The 11,418-nt window shown below is 44.6% G+C and overlaps 1 pseudogene; it reads left to right on the top strand.

The window, feature by feature from the left end:
* The first annotated feature begins 10,629 nt into the window (after window positions 1-10,629).
* LOC128104411 (40S ribosomal protein S12-like) lies at window positions 10,630-10,991 on the top strand (annotated as a pseudogene).
* Window positions 10,992-11,418: the final 427 nt, after the last annotated feature.

Here is an 11,418-nt window from a genome sequence, read left to right as displayed (position 1 = left end):
GCCCATGGTAAAAAGCTGGGTGTAGTCCAGCCAGCCTGGAGTAAGCCATGTAGCAGCAGAAACAAGAGAGGTCCAGCTAGTTGGAAGTCAAGAACTGACTCCAAGAAATTGTCTCCTGGCTTTCCCCCTCATGGCACATGCATGTTCATACTCACACGTACACCCCAAATAAATTAATTTGAAAAGGGAGCAGGTTATTGTCTGTAAAGAAAGTGAACAAATGCAACTACTCATTAATTAATTGATTTAGGGATGGAATCAGCAAGATAAAAAAGCTGGTTTAAAAGAAAATAGAATGCTGGATTGCCAGTGCCAGTTTAGACACAAGTACAGCAAGTGCATACAGTGTGATGAGTTTGCACCCCTAAGTTCATTTTCCTACTAACAGAAGTGATTTTCATCCCTTCCAAACACAAACATCTCCGTGTTAATTGTAACTTTCTAGAGTGCATTATCCTAATGGATAATAAAGAACATGGCAAATGAAGGCAGCATCTCTTAGAACACAAACCATAAGCTATGGCTCATAGGCTGAATAAAGCTTGCGGCTTCTTACCATGTACAGCTGGAGAGCAAAGACTTTAAAAAACCATTTTGAGTTCTGGAAACAATCCTCTAAAACAGCAAAGAAAGAATATAGGCCAGGCATTATGTATGGCTCAAATTTTTAAAAGATTTTCTTTTCTTTTCTTTCTTTCCTTTGATGGGTGATATCGTTCTTTATGCTGTGAATATGTGTTGCTCTGACTGGTTAATAAATGAAGCTGTTTGGCCAATGGTGAGACAGAATAGGGTTAGGTGGGACATTCTAACTAGAGAGGAGGAAGGAGAAAGGCAGAACAGAGGAAATGCTGCTGGCTGCTGCCATGAGAAGCAAGATGTAAAGATACCCGTAAGCCACGAGCCACGTGGCAAAGTATAGATTTATAGAAATGGGTTAATTTAAGATGTAAGATCTAGCTAGTGAGAAGCCTGAGCCAGTAGGCCATACAGTTTTAATTAATATAAGCCTCTATGTGTTCATTTGGGTCTGAGTAGCTGCAAGACCACGGGAGCCAGATGGGACCAGGAGAACTTTCATCTACATCCCTTCTTCTTCTTCTTCTTCTTCTTCTTCTTCTTCTTCTTCTTCTTCTTCTTCTTCTTCTTCTTCCTCTACTTCTTCTTCTTTGGTTTTTTTTGAGACAGGGTTTCTCTGTGTAGTTTTAGTGCCTGTCCTGGATTTCACTCTGTAGACAAGGCTGGCCTCAAACTCACGGAGATCCACCTGCCTCTGCCTCCTGAGTACTGGGATTAAAGTTGTGTGCCACCACCACCCAGCTCTTTCTTTAATTATGTGAGTGAGTGTGTGTGTGTGTGTGTGTGTGTGTGTGTGTGTGTGTGTGTGTGTGTGTGTGACTCAAAGGTCATAGGTATTGGGTCCCTCTGTAGCTGGAGTCACAGACTGTTGTGAGCCTCCTGTCATGCGTATTGGGCATTGAACTCTCAGGTCCTCTGCAAGAGTAGTGTGAACTCTTAACTTTGAGCCATCTCTTCAGCTCCAGTATGGCCCAATTTTTAAAAGCACAGCTTAAAATGCTGTCCTAGTTAGGGTTTCTATTCCTGTGAAGAGCCATCATGACCATGGCAGCTCTTATAAAGGAAACATTGAATTAGGACTGGCTTTCAGTTTCAGAGGTTTAGTCCATTATCATCATGATAGGAAGCAAGGCAGCATGTGGGCAGACATGGTGCTGGAGAGGTAGCTGAGAGTTCTACATCTTGATCCTCAGGCAACAGGAAGCTAACTGTCTCCCATACTGGGTGTAGTCTGAGCATATGAGACCTTAAAGCCCGCCCCTACAGTGACACACTTCCTCCAACAAGGCCACACCTACTAATAGTGCCACTCCCTATGGCCCAAGCATTCAAATACATGAGTCTGTGGGGGCCATACCTATTCAAACCACCACAAACATTTTTCTAGTTCTAATTCTGTCATGGATTTTTGTTTGTTTGTGTTGGTGGTGAATAAGTGTAAATTTAATGTGAAGTGCCACAGCTTCCATTTTGAATGCCAATTCGAACTGTATACAAGTTCATTAAGTTTATAGGCTTTCATCTGGTTAATTTTGGTGGATGATACTTGTATTTATTTCCAAGCTTTTTTTAAAATAAAGAAATAATATAATACTATGCACGTTATGTATAAAATATATTTATATTATATATAAAAATAAAAAAGAAATAAAGAAAAACAAAATAAAAATAACTATTTATTCTCTAAGCCACTGTAGAAAGTCTACCATTGCGTAGAGAATTAGGTAGTATTCAGCTGAGGACCTGTTAGACAGCTCTTCACTGGGACTTCCAGGAACTAGCAGCTGGGGGTGGAGAGATGGATCAGGGGTTAGGAGCACTTGCTGCTCTTGAGGAGGACATGGGTTTGGTTCCCAGCACCTATGTGATTAGGCCACTGTGAATCCCCCTCCCTCCAGCTCTAAATCACATGACCCTCCATCTTTTCATCAATCTTACTGTCTTATTTTAGTTCCTTGTGCAAACCAACACCCCTGAGCTGGGTATGGTGGCATACACACTAAATCCCAGTACTTGAGAGGCAGAAGCAGCAGGATCTCTGTGAGTTCGAGATCAGTCTGGTCTATATAGTAAGTTGCAGGACAGCCAGGGCTATGTAGAGAGACCCTGTCTCAAAAAACCAACAAAATAAACCACAACAAAATAACATCCCTGCCCCAATTGCTATGGAGATTGTTCAGTGTATTGCTTTCTCCCAAATAAAACCAACAAAAAGCTAGGATTGTTGGGATGGGAAGATGACTCAGTGGGTACACATACTCATCATCAGGCAAGCCTGACAACTTGAGTCTTAGCCCTAAAACCCACGTGGCAGTTCACAAGCTCCTGCAACTCCAGTCAGGGAATTTGATGTCCGCTTCCATGCTTAGTGGGCACCAGGCATGAACATAGTGCACATGCATACATATATACACAGAAAATAAAATATATCTTTTTTTTTTTTTTCTGGAACTCACTCTGTAGACCATGCTGGCCTCAAACTCATAGATATCTACCTTTCTCTGCCTCTTGCCACTACTTCCTGGCTAATAAAACACATCATTTTTGTTTGTTTGTTTTGGTTTAGTTTTGTTTTTCAAGACAGGGTTTCTCTGTGTAGCCCTGGCTGTCCTGGAACTCACTCTGTAGACCAGGCTGGCCTAGAACTTAGAGGTCCACCTGCCTCTGCCTCCTGAGTGCTGGGATTAAAGGCCTGTGCCACAAACACCTGGCCAATAAAACACATCTTAAAAAAACTAGTAGCTATCCCTTAGAACTATCCCTTATCTAGTTAACAGATGTTTGGGTCCTTAAAACTCAGTACTGTCACTCTAGTCTTCTGCCCAGTGTGCTCTTCCCTACCTTCCTACAGTGCATTATATTGTCCTTTCAAAGTTTCAGCTTTGAAGTCACCCCCTCCAAGAGGCCTTCTTGAGCTTCTTAGACAGAGCCATAGTCTTCTTCTTTTTTAAATGGCTTTCTTGGAGCCATGAGCCTTTCTGTAGTGGCATATGTCACAGAATTGTTGGAATTATTCCTGACTGTGGAGGTAATGACAATGTCCCCTGTCTGTTGTGTCTCCCATGTCTAGAATGGTACCCAGTGGGTGGTAGGCAGAGACTCAGTAAGTGTAAAATGGACAAATGTGTGATGGTCTCATGGAGCAAGATAGTATTCGCTAGCCTGGTCTACAGAGCGAGTTGAGAACAGCCAGAACTATACACAGAAACCCTGGTTAAAAAAAAAAAGAAAGAAAGAAAGAAAGAAGGAAGGAAGGAAGGAAGGAAGGAAGGAAGGAAGGAAGGAAGAAAGAAAGAAAGAAAGAAAGAAAGAAAGAAAGAAAGAAAGAAAGAAAGACAGAAAGAAAGAAAGAAAGAGAGGATTAAATGTAAAGGAAGCCATGAAATAATGAAGATAGTCCCCACTCTCCTAGCCATCTTGGCCAAGGCTTAACCTATTTCCTAGTTTTCCTTTCCCGATAAAACACTCTGACCAGAAACAGATCGAGGGGATAAAGGGTTTGTTTGGCTTGCACTTCCGGATCTCAGTCTGTCACTGAGGGAAGTCAGGGCAGGAGCTGATGCAGGAACTGAAGCAGAAACCACAGAGGGATGCTGCTCGCTGACTCATCCCCTAACACCTGTGCAGCTGGATTTCTTACACAGCCTGGACCCCTGACTAGAGATGGCAGTGCCCACAGTGAGCTACATCAACTGGCCCCACAGACCGATGTGATGGAGACAGTCCTCGAACTGGAACACCCTAAGATCAGATTGACAGCTGAACTAACTAGTAGAAGAGACAACTAGTAACGTTCTTCCTTGAACCGCTGGAAATCGCAGATGACTCAAGGTGCTGGCTGTTCACATGGAGGGGGGCAGGCTTTCAGGCCTATCACTGCTTATGCCTTGAAAAGAAGAGTAACATCCGGATGAAGATAAAAACAGCGCACTTTAATACAGAGCCGCCGGTGAGATGTTCAGCAGCGGGCACAGTGCTTGTGCTCTTGGGCTCACTGAGTGCGAGGCTGATGTTTGTTCAGAAGGTTCTGTGTAAGGGTATTTAGAGTTCAGTGTAAGGACGTTGAAGTGTCACTTGGCTTTCTTCGGCTTTGCACTAGGTATAGATCTGAACATTTGGGGACTCACGGGCTTTGTGGGAACTAACCGATCTTCAGAAAGTTGGAGCCTAGTGAAACTTGGTAAGCTCTTGGGCTTTGGTACCGAGAAGGCTCCTGGGAAGTTCTCTGGCTTATCTGCTTAGCCCACCCTGAAGATTAGAGGCAATAGAGCATTGTCAGGAAGGGATGAAAGGGAAGGGCCGGGGATACTGGGTCTGGACCACAAAGCAGAAAACATCCCTGAGAAATGAGCGGATTGCTTCCTTGAGTTGGTAGCTGGAGACAGAAAATTACCTAGAAATTTACTTGACTCAGTTATGGATGATAACTCTAGATTATAGAGACTAAAGAGAAACCATAGTAGGTCACGCCCAGCCCAAAGCACTGCTGATCTGGTCTAAATCCTGTGCTGAACACTGATGTGCTGGGCATGATAATCTTCTTTGAGCTCTGGTTTCTTCCTCTAAACTGGAAATGACGATGTCATCATTACAATATCATTGATAATATTTACTGGGAAGGTGTGTGAGACTGGAGGAGTGTGAGACTGGAGGAGTGGCCAGTTGAGAGGGCACAGGTGGATTGTGTTCATCTCTTCCTGTGTATTTTATTTTGTATTCTTCATTTTACTTAAAGTTTTTGTTTTGTTTTTTTGGTTTGTTGAGACAGGGTTTCTCTGTGTAGCCTTGCGCCTTTCCTGGAACTCACTTGGTAGTCCAGGCTGGCCTCGAACTCACAGAGATCTGCCTGGCTCTGCCTCCCGAGTGCTGGGATTAAAGGTGTGCGCCACCACCGCCCGGCTCATTTTACTTAAAGTTAAAAGTCAAAGTAGGAGATGAAACATGGTAATACAATCCAGAAGAAAATTGCATCAATAGAGTTGTACGGACAGTATAATTACAGAGTTGAAATTTAAATCCCTTTCCAGGGCCAGCAAGATGGTTCAGCTGGTTAAGGTGCTTGTTGCCAAACCTGACAACCTGAGCTCCATCCTTGGGACTCACAGGATGGAAGGAGAGAACTGACTCCTGCAAGCTGACCTTTGATATCCCCACACACATAAACACACAAACTAAATCAATGTAATTAAAAACATTCAAAGCCATTTCCAAAGGTGTTTTTTCTCTTCTGTGCCATCACAGGTTCCTCAGGAAAGCAAGCTTTGTGACTTCTATCCACCCTCCAGTTTAAAGAGCTGCATGCTCTGGGGTGGTGGTTCTGATTTGATGGCCCTGATCTGTGTGCTCTGCTCTGGTGGCCCTGAGCTGATGACTCTGAGCTGGTGGCCCTGTTCTGGTGACTCTGAGCTGTGTGCCCTGAGTTGCGTGTTCTCTTGCCACACAGAGGTTCCTGTTCCTGTTCAGCTTGTCTTGATGGGCCCTTCAGCAGCAGATTTGCCCCCAGGAAGGGCAGAGCAGTGGTGGGAGAATCATTGGCTCCTCAGTGGCCTTGGTCAGGAGGTACAGCTATGGCCAAGTTACCAAAGCTTTCCCGCGACAGCGTTCACTTCCATCTCCCATAAACAACCACATTTTTGGCTTTTGCTCGTGTCGAGTTTCCCAGTCTTTTTTCCCAGTTCTCAGACTGAAGACCCAGGTTGAGTTCCCCCTCCCCCTGTTGCTTTAAACACTGACATTTTCTCTGTGTTGAACTCCCATCGTACTTGGGGTTTGGGTCCCAGTTAACCCAGTTGTCCCCCAACAGTTCTGGCTACAAAGGAGCTAGTCAGCTCTTTAGGTGAAATAGCCTCCTGTCTCCCTCCCCCACTCCCGGTCCAGCATATTCTAAGCACCCGGGTGATGGCTAATAAGTAGCTGTTAATTAATCTTTTGGTAAATTGAAAGTCCTTGGGTGCACCTTTTTTTTTTTTCTGAGACAAAGTTTCTCTGTGTAACAGTCCTGGCTGTCCTGGAACTCACTCTGTAGATCAGGCTGGCCTCAAACTCACTGGGATTCATCTGCTTCTGTCTCCCAAGTGCTGGGATTAAAGGCGTGCACCACCACTGCTTGGCCTCGGGTGAACTTTTAACAAATTATTTACTAAAAGCTATTCATAGAACATATGTACTAAAACTGCCCTAAAAAGACTGTGAGATTCTTTCTGTGTCTTAGACAGCCAGGTCAGCTGTCAGAAGTAAGGTGACATTGCTATTGCTTTATATAGCACAGAATCTCTTCAGTTTCCAACATGCAGTCCACAGGATAGTGATGTGATCCCATCACAGAGCGTACCTGCAGGGTACCAGGATGTCAGTTCACAAGGGAACTGCCTTGCCACACAGCAGGCGGGCCAATGGCTGAGACATGGGCATGGCTCCACTCACACTACCCAGGCCTAGCTAAATGTCGAGGCAGTCACACTGGGATCTTGCATTTAACTATGCTTGACTTCAGAGTTTCAGATTCCCAGAGATGTCAAAAGAAATCACTGCCTTGCACCACTGTGATTTTCATGGGCAGAATAACAGTATAACAGAAGCTCTGGTCAGTAAACCATGGGACATTTTCCACGAGAGAGCTGCCGTGGGATGCAGTCACCATTATTGTGAAGACCGAGCAGGAACAGATTCATGATACTTTCATGGGAAAATTCAGAGTACAGTGAACTTCATAGGTTAAATTAATTCCTCTTAAATGGATCACAAATTCTAAGTATTGAGAATGAAATTAATAGCCTTGAGATTATTTTATGCCTAGGCTGATTGAAAAGTTAGATGTTTATTCAATATGCACGTAGTTTGCTACATTCTGAATAAAATGATACAATATATTTGGACAAGTGTACAAATGCACAGTATGAACATACATGTTATACATCTCCCTATACCCCTTCTCTTTGTAGTACAGATGGGCAAAGCAAAATTCTATTCAGCAAAGGAATTCTCTCTAGGATAATCAGTTTCTCTATGTGAGAAAGAAATAAACCAACTCAATAAAACAGAAAATGGGTAAAGGTCCCGACTTCTATTTGCATCTTTGAATGGATTAGGCCTCCTAACAAATGAGGACATAGAATAACCAATAGCCACATTGTCTTCAGAGAAACATGGATAAGGGCACAGGGAGGTATGACTATATGTCCACCAAAATGGCAGAACCCCACAAAATCTGTCCACACCAAATGTTGCCTTTGTGGGTGGGGCATAATGGGAGCAGACAGCATCTGACAGCTGTGCCAAGGGAGTGCCAGAAAACAGGAAGAGTGACTGCTGAGAGCTCCTGTGACGTTGTTGTAAGTCCTCCAACTAGCTCAAGCTACTGCCTGTCCCCAACTTCTCCTTGAGACCAAAAGGCTTTAGGTGCATGTGCGTATATATGTGTGTGTGTGGGCTTGTGCATGTGAGTGCATGTGTGTGTTTGGGGGGGGTGCTTGTGCATGTGAGTGCAGGTGTGTGTATGTGTGTGTGTGGGCTTGTGCATGTGAGTGCATGTGTGTGTATGTGTGTGTGTGGGGGGGTGCTTGTGCATGTGAGTGCAAGTGTGTGTATGTGTGTGTGTGGGCTTGTGCATGTGAGTGCATGTGTGTGTATGTGTGTGTGTGGGGGGGGTGCTTGTGCATGTGAGTGCAGGTGTCCACTGAGGCCAGTGCATTGGATTTCCTGCAGCTGGAGTTACAGGTGGCTATGGGCTGCCTGATGTGGGTGCTAGGAACTGAATTCCAGTCCTCTGTAAGAGCAGTATGTACTCTTAACCACCGAGCCATCTCTCCAGCTCCCTGTCCTCTCGTTATGGGAAAGCAAACAAACAAATATTCAGGTGCATAATTAAACAAATGAGCCGTAGTCTAAGGTAATGTGGGGGCAGGTTTTCTGTCACTAACAGCTGAACTCGCTCCCAGCTTACTCAGTGACAAGCCGGCTGCCCAGAAATCTTCCTGCTCCGGCTTTTTAGCTCCTTCCAAATGGAAAACTAGTCCCTTTGTTTGTTTGTTTTCAAGACAGATGTTTTTCTGTGTAACCCAGGCTGTCCTGGAACTAGCTCTGTAGACCAGGCTGGCCTCGAACTCACAGAGATCCACCTGCCTCTGCCTCCTGAGTGCTGGGATTAAAGGCGTGCGCCACCACCGCCCAGTGAAAAACTATTTCTTGAGGTTTCTTTACTATCTCCAGCTTGTTTCTGCCTCTTAGACTCAGCCTGAGACTAGCAATTTGAATTATAGTTCAGGGGCTGAAGAGATGGCTCAGAGAGCACCAGGGTTCAGTTACCAGGGTCCACACAGGGCAGCTCACAGCTGCTCGAAACTCCACTCTGTGGGTCCCCTACCCCCACTCCTGTATGCAGACACACACACACACACACACACACACACACACACACACACACACACACGTGCACACATACTATCTTAGGGCTGAGGAGACACATCTGCTCAGTGGTTGAGAGAACTTGCTGCTCTTCCAGAGGACCCAAGTTTGGTTCCTAGCACCCATATCAGGTGGCTCACAGCCTGTCACTCCAGTTCCAGGTAATCTAACAACCTTGGTGGGCACTGACATAAATAAAAATAAGTCTTTAAAATGAAAGGAATCTTCAGAAATTAAAGTGCAGTGCATTGTAAGACATTGTCCTCTTTACTCATTTCTGACTCTTTGCGGGTCCCTGGACAACCCACATAATCTTATGCACACACTGGTGGGAAGGGCAGAAAAACCTCAAGGGATCACGAAGCAGAGGAAAGTGCCCAAATTTCCATCAGCCAGCCATGAGTGGCATTAACTGAGTGTTCACACACACACACCTCCTCTTTTCTCTGAGTGTGTAAAAGCACACGAACAAGGACAAGCTCATGTTCCCTGAATGCCTTTGTCACTGCTGTGGCCTCAGTGCCAGGCCTGTGTGACAGACTATGAGGAGAGGTTGGGGCCAATGCTGGCGTGCAACCTGACTCAGGGCTCTGATCTCTGCTGTGCCGTCTTTGACGTCGTAGTTCTTCTCTGTAACTTGGTTTCCTTTTCTCATGGCTGTATTGTAGGACAATATATCTACCCCGGGGATAATTTTAAGCAATAAATGAGTTCATGCATAAAGAAGCTTGTAAAATTGGTGGCTATGTAAGTGTGAGGAAGGAGGAAATTCTAGAAGTCCAAATATGTCCAAGGAATGATTGATTGGTCAGTATGTCCAAGGAATGATTGATTGGTCAGCATTGTTTCAACAGTGAGGCAGAAACAGGGAAAAATTGTTAGAGATTCTATGGAGGAGGCATTTGATACTCCCTAAGTAAAGTCCTTGGGTTCCACACACGCCTTCTAGAACTTTCCTTCACTTTCGTGTGTGATCTGAAAAGAATGGTGTGTGTGTGTGTGTGTGTGTGTGTGTGTGTGTGTGTGTGTGTGTGTGTGCATGAGAGAGAGAGAGAGAGAGAGAGAGAGAGAGAGAGAGAGAGAGAGAGAGAGAGAGAGAGAGAGAGTTTCTGGGACACATGATTTGATGTAGGTTATAGTCCTGTAACAATGATCTGAGTGAAAGGAGACTTGTGTCCTGGGCTGCCCCTCACCAGGCAGAGTCCTAATGGGAGAGACATTGTTCCTGTGGGTCCATCTTGGAAGCTGTTATTTTGCTCAGTGTTACCTGGATGGTATGAGAAAAATATTGACCAGCCAACCATGAGCAATATATCAAGATTTATCATCTCTTGGAGTAAAAATTGACCCCAATTTAACCTCTATTAATATTTATTTCTCAGGTCAATAAATCTAGAATTTGTCTTAGTGAAAGTCAATGTCAGTTGAATTCTATCTATTCATCTTAGAGGGCACACACACAGAAAAGAAGCTATCATTTGGAAATACTAAAAATGAAATAAGAAAGCCACACACAGAATCCCTAGAAGCCAAAACCAAAACCTGATTTGAAAACAAATGGACCTTTCCCCCTGCAGGCACTCTGTTACAAGGAGGCAGAAGCTCGGATGCATTCAAAATTCTGCCTCACCCAGAAGGAATGGAGGTGGGATGGACGTCAATACTCCCCAAGGGGTGCTGAAGACCGCCCTCATCCATGATGGCCTAGCATGTGGCACACATGAGGCTGCCTTAGATGAGCGCCAAGCCCATCTCTGTGTGCTTGCATCTAGCTGTGACGAGCCCATGCATGTCAAGTCGGTGGAGGCACTTTGTGCTGAGCACCACATCAACCTAATTAAGGTTGACGACAACAAGAAATGGGAGGAATGGGTAGGCCTCTGTAAAAAAACGATCCAGAGTGGAAGCTGCAGAAAGTGGTTGGTTGCAGCTGTGTGGTGGTTAAGGACTATGGCAAAGGATCTCAGGCCAAGCATGTCATCGAGGAGTACTTCAGATGTAAGAAATGAATAATTAAAAATTTTGGCTCATTAGAAAAATGGAGAAAAATGAGTAGGCAGCCTCAAACATCTTTTGTCTTCACTCCCCAGTTAACATTCTCAGTGCAGTGAACCTTCACTGTCCAGAAAAGGGAGGCATGGGGCCCCAGTCCCGAATCAGTTGATTGCAAGTCTGTTATTTTACTTCTCTGACCATCTACTTCCAAAGACCTGCTTTTCTTTCTAGAGTATTCTGCTGGGTTAGGGCTGTAAGTCAATGATAGGATATTTTCCTAGCACATATGAGGCCCGAAGATGGATCCTTGACACTATAGAAGAGAAAGAGAGAGGGAGGAGAAAAGAAAAAGGAGAGAGAGAGAGAGGTGAGGAGAGGAAGGGAGGAAGGATGGCAGTACATGCAATTGTAGTATTTTTATTTTGCCTACAGTCTACCCAA

This window comes from Peromyscus californicus, unplaced genomic scaffold, assembly GCF_007827085.1.
Source record: "Peromyscus californicus insignis strain IS unplaced genomic scaffold, ASM782708v3 Scaffold_8__1_contigs__length_139910024, whole genome shotgun sequence".
NCBI lineage: Eukaryota > Metazoa > Chordata > Mammalia > Rodentia > Cricetidae > Peromyscus > Peromyscus californicus.
This window is presented reverse-complemented; position numbering and strand designations above follow the sequence as displayed.